Raw genomic sequence first — 6,000 nt, 5'->3', positions numbered from 1 at the left:
CGAGTGTTAGTGACTGGTTACAGAAGAGTGATCTTTCACAACTCAGAACGCTTTTTCTAGCTCTCACTTTAAAAAATACGATTGTTAGTGACTGATCACAGAGTAATGATCTGTCACGTTTCGGAACCCTTTTTTAAGTTTCCCTTTAAAAAAGATGAGTGTTAGAGACTGGTCACATAAGAATGATCTATCACATGTCGGAATCCTTTTCTAAGTTGCCATTTAAAAAATACGAGTGTTAGTGCCTGGTCACAGAAGAGTGATTTGTTACATCTCGAACCCCTTTTCTAGTTCTCTCTTTAAAAAATACGAGTGTTAGTGACTTGTCAGAGAAGAATGATCTGTCACATTTTGGAACCTTTCTCAAAGTGTTCCTTTCAAAAATACGAGTGTTAGTGACTGGTTACAGAAGAGTGATTTGTTACATCTCGAACCCCTTTTCTAGTTCTCCCTTTAAAAAATATGAGTGTTAGTGACTTATCAGAGAAGAATGATCTGTCACATTTTGGAACCTTTCTCAAAGTGTTCCTTTCAAAAATACGAGTGTTAGCGACTGGTTACAGAAGAGTGATCTTTCACATCTCAGAACGCTTTTTCTAGCTCTCACTTAAAAAAATACGATTGTTAGTGACTGGTCACAGAAGAATGATCTGTCACATTTCGGAACCCTTTTTTAAGTTTCCCTTTAAAAAAGATGAGTGTTAGTGACTGGTCACAGAAGAATGATCTGTCTCATGTTAAAACCCTATTCCAGGTCTCCCTTTTAAAAATACGAGTGTTATTGTCTGGTTACAGATAAGTGATGTGTACTTCTTGGGCACCTTTTCCAGGTCTCCCTTTAAAAAATACGAGTGTTACTGAGTTATCACATAAGAACGATCTATCGCACCTCAGAAGCCTTTTCTAAGTCTCCCTTTAAACAATACGAGTGTTAGTGAATGGTTATAGAAGAGTGATCCTTCACATCTCGAACCTCTTTTCCAGGTTTTTCTTTATAAAATACAAGTGTAGGCGACTGATCAGTTTTTGAAATAATTAAATACTTTATATTTACAGTTGATGAAGTTGAAAAGTTTTTTATTAAAATTGATCTATTTCTCCTTCAAATTTTAATTCTTTAAATTGTAAATGCACGTTAAAACATGAAAACCAAAAATGGAAATTTCTTAGCATGAAAGATTTTAGAGTTATGCATTGTAATCTGAATATCTTAACTGGAAAATTAAACAGCTTAACCTAAGATTTAAAAAAAGTTAAAATCGAACTTTTTTTAAATTACATTTTACCATATGCTATGAAAATTGTGATATTTCAAGTAGTCAGATTTTTCTTCTAATTTTTTTTTTATTTACGGTGTAAAAGTAGATTTACTGTCATTTTCCAATTTTTCTTAGTCTCAAAAAATTCCCGGTCATTTTCCAGTTTTCTCGCTCGAGTAACCACCCTCACTGAAAACTACGCCTACTTTCTCTATCTCCATTGAATTAATTAATAAGTAAGTAGTAAATGTTAATTAAGAAAACAGTTGAAGATCAAGGACTTTTATTCATTAATTTTTTTTATTTACATTTTTAAATTTAATTTAATTTAATTTTTTGAAATGAATCATCGAAGAGACTGAAAAGAGGAAGGAGAAGTAGAATATAGTAGAATTATAGAATAGAAATTAATTATAGAAAATACTAGAAAAGAGAATGTGATTAGCAGCACATATCAAGAAAAAGGATTAAAGACCACATATTTATATTCATTGATTATTTTTTATAAACTTTTATTTTCTTGACTTATTCGAAATTAAATTTTTTTAATTAAAAATAATTTTCCAATGAATCATAGAATAGAAATAAATCATAGAAAATACTGAAAAAGGGTTAAAAGGCACATACCAATTAAAAGAAAAATTGAAGACTTAATACTTTTATTTGATTTTTATCTTTACCTTTTTCAATTTCAAATTTTTATTTTATTTTTAAATTAAAAACTATTTTCAAATAAATCAGAGAATAACAATCAATCATAGAAATAATTGGAAAGGGGAAACTGATCTGCATTACACGTCAATGAAAATGAAAATTTTAATTTTTTCAATTTAAAAACTATTTTCAAATAAATCATAAAATATAAACGAATCATAGAAAAGACTAAGAAGGCGAAGAGGATCAGTAGTATATGTGAATAAAATAGTAAAAATTAATTACTAAAGATTTCTATTCATTTTTTCTTTGTTTACTTTAATTTTTTCATAATTAAACTTAATTTTTAGGTTCTTTTAAATTCGAAACAATTTTCAAACTTATCATAGACCAAAAATGAATCGTAGAAAAGACTGGAAAGGAAAAAGATAGCAGTAAGTACATGTCAATGATAAGGATAATTAAAGACCGAACACATTTACTTATTTTCTTTTTTTTTCAAAGAAATAATTTTAATTTCTTTTTTTTATAATTAATTTTAATTTTCGTAACCAAAAAATATTTCCAAATAAATCATACAATAGAAATGAATTACAGAAAAGACTGAAAAATGGGGAAGGGAGTCAGTATTATTTTTATAAGAAAAGAAGAATTAGGGACTAAAACTTTTATTTATTTTTTAAAAATTTACTTATATTTTTTTATAATTAATTTCAATTTTCAAATAAATCATAGAATATGTATAAATTATAGAAAGAATGGAAAGGCGAAAAGGATCAGTAGTACATGGCAATAATTAGGACAATTAAAAACAGAAGACTTTTATTTATTGATTTTGATTTACAATTAATTTTATTTATTAACTTTTAAATTTTTTAAATTAAAAAATATATTGAAGGATCAGTAGTATATGTCAATGAAAAGAGAATTAAAGAACTGAGAATTTTATTCATTTATTATTATTTTTTAATTAATTTTTATTTACTTAAAATTACAAAATATTTTTAAATAAATCATAAAACAGAAACAAATGATAGAAAACACTGAAAATAGTGGAAGGGGGCCTGTGGTATATGTCCATGAAAAGACACATTAAGGACTGAATATTTTTTTTAATTTACATTAATTTTTTTATGATAAATTTTAATTTTTTTAACTCAAAAATATTTTCAAGTAAAACATAGAATAGAAATCTATCATAGAAAATACTGGAAAGGGGGAAAGGAATCAGTAGTACATATCAATAAAAAGGAGAATTGAAGACCAAAAACTTTATTTACTATTTTTACATTCTCATCTTCATAGGTTTATATTGCATTTTTATTTTATTTCGTTGTGATTAATTTTAATTTTTAATTAAAAACGACACTGGGAATCCTATTTAGGTCCCTCCCATTTAGGTCATTCCGAAAATTTATGCCACAGCGGTTCCGGCGCCCGCAGGGTCGAGAGAGGGTTGACTGTTTACGTTTTGAGCGAGCAAATGTCGTGTTCGCTTTAAGCCAAGGTTATCTAGGATCATACCCGAAACCGGACTTAAATAGGATTCCCAGTGTATTTTCAAAGAAATTATAGCGTAGGATCGAATAATAGAAAAGACTACGTAAGAGAAGGGGACCAGTAGTACATGTCACTACAAACGAGAACTAAAGACCAAGGATTTTTATTAAAATTTTTCAAATTAAATAAAAAATTAGAGCCTTTAAGGGTATACTAGAGCATGCTTGAAGGAAGCTATGGGAGTTTACCCGTGAGAATTTAAGGGCTTGGGTGGTACAGGGTATAAAAAAGTATGGGAAAATTTCTGACACAGGCGAGATTTATAAAAGGTGGTATTTCAATTGAAATTAGAAAAAAGATTTTATCTAGGGGTGGAGAAAAATTGGTATTTGGTGAAACCACTCTAAAAGAAGGAAAGGGAGCAGATTTGACAATCTAAAAGGGCGTAAATGCTTCAAATGTGAAAAAATGAGGTATTATTAGCGGAATAAGGTTGGGGCAAAGTGGCATATGGAGAAAGAAAAGAAACCTAAAGTTGGGCAAAAGTTGTATAAGGTTGGGTCAAAGTGGCATACGTTTTTTGGTGAAGTGGTGTAACTTTGAAGCAAAAAGCAATAAAAGGGGACGGTGATCATGCCAAGGCCATGTGATAGCTGTGGCTAGGGATATGTGACTGAGGGGAAAAATGGCCAGGGATGGCAGGACGTAGTGAAGATATGGTGGATCGTGAGGGATAGTTGGAAATGTAGCACGTGAGTTATTGTGGTATTTGGGGTAATGTCGTACTTAGGGTAATGTGGAAAAATGGATTAATGTGGCATCTGGGGTAATGTGGCACCTGGGGTAATGTGGCTTCCGGGTTAATGTGGCGTCCCGGGGTAATGTTGGACCCAGGCCATTTTTTTGCCAAAGCAACTGAGAAAAAGTAAAATTTTTGTACACATTCTGATAAAAAAAGGATTTCGCAGCATCTTTAAAGGTCACGGCCTGAAAGGGTAGTAGAGTTGATGGGATTCTCATTGACACGAGTTCATGGAGAGCTACGAGACTCCAGAGGAGACGGATAGAGCGAGCAGGTGCTCACCATTTTCGCTCTCGCCTTACAATCCTTATAGATAACACGTCATTTGTAACTGTCCTAAGAAAAAGAGAAGAAGCAGAAGAGGAGAGAAGAGGAAGAGAAACGGAGGGATGAATGCTTATAAGTACCTACTCATGTATGCAGGCACACAGACGGGTGCAAAACAGTGGCGGCTTTCAAACTCTATTTTTCCTGTTCCAGTTTTAAAATGTATCGGAAAAAAAATTCTAAATCGACGAAAGGTTCATTTTATTAAAGGGGCCGATAAAAAAGCGCATCTTGCTTCCGGGAGGGGGGGGGGGGGGGGGGGGGGGGGGGGGGGGGGTTGAAGAATTGTGACGATTTCTTGCGTGGAGGAAGGGTTTATCGCAGAATATGACATCTCACTTGGAAAATATAAAAACGTAAATAATAATTTTTTTAAATGTTTGTAAAAATATAAATCAGGGTTTTTATTCTACCAGTAAAGTATCTGAATACAGAAATACCACTCTTATCCCTGGTCCCCTCTTTTGGCCTTTTTGAAGAATTCCTCTTTTTCCTGTATTCAATCAACTTTTCATTGTATTTTTTTTTTGCTTGAATGTGCAAAAATCACTTTTTTTAATGTTGAAGAATATTTCGTTTGCCTGAAATTTTAAGTGATCAATTCTTGGATGTAAATTAATCGTGTTTGGTCAAAAATTCAAATGTTAAATCTTACATTGAGAATTTATATTTTTATAATTGAAAATTCACCTAATTGGCTGAAAGTTGAACTATTTTGTTAAAAATTCGTTTTTTTTACTTGAAAGTCAATTTTTTAAACTGTTAGTTTAACAATTTCATTTTTGGTTAAAAATTCATCGTTTTTTTTCGGTTAAAAGTGCAATTGTTTGGTTAAAAATTAATCTGGGTTGGTTGAGGATTTAACTAATTTAATGAAAATTCGTACGTTAGAATTATTTTTAAAAATTAATCTGTCCAATATTTTTTATTTTAGTTTAAATTTTGTTGTTGAAATGTCAAACATTATACTTTTCGTTATGAATTAATATTTTTTGATATAATATTGAACTATTTGGATAAAAACAGAAGTTCTTTGTTGAAAATTTATTTTGTTGTTGTTGAAGATTGAACATTTTAGGTGAGAATTATCTATTTTGGTTGAATTTTAAACTTTTTACATTCTCATCCTAATGAGAAGGCATTGGTTTTATGTAATAAATGAATTTCACGGATTCCATAAAATGTCGACGTTTTGAGACCCCCTGAGTCAGAAAAAGTAATTGTTACGTCACTGTCTGTCGTCGTTGCTGTTGCTGTCGTTGTTGTTCGTTAGCCAGCTTTTTTTGGCGCAATTTTAAAAAGTTAGAGCATTTTGAAAATTTTTGAGACCACTTTTTAAAATTTTTTCGACTAATATTTGTCGTAGATAAAAATACGAAAAATATATCACCATTACTTTTTCTGATCAAATAAAAATTACCAGAGTTATAGCATTTTCAAAAACCAAATGAAAATTAA

At 30.7% G+C, this 6,000-nt stretch overlaps 1 protein-coding gene across 9 annotated transcripts in view; it reads right to left on the bottom strand.

Moving 5' to 3' along the window:
• LOC117171515 (CUGBP Elav-like family member 2) overlaps window positions 1-6,000 on the bottom strand; it is a 979,205-nt gene that overhangs the window by 643,655 nt on the left and 329,550 nt on the right. The gene's annotated exons all lie outside the window — the stretch shown is intronic.

Source organism: Belonocnema kinseyi, chromosome 1 (assembly GCF_010883055.1).
Source record: "Belonocnema kinseyi isolate 2016_QV_RU_SX_M_011 chromosome 1, B_treatae_v1, whole genome shotgun sequence".
Lineage (NCBI taxonomy): Eukaryota > Metazoa > Arthropoda > Insecta > Hymenoptera > Cynipidae > Belonocnema > Belonocnema kinseyi.
This window is presented reverse-complemented; position numbering and strand designations above follow the sequence as displayed.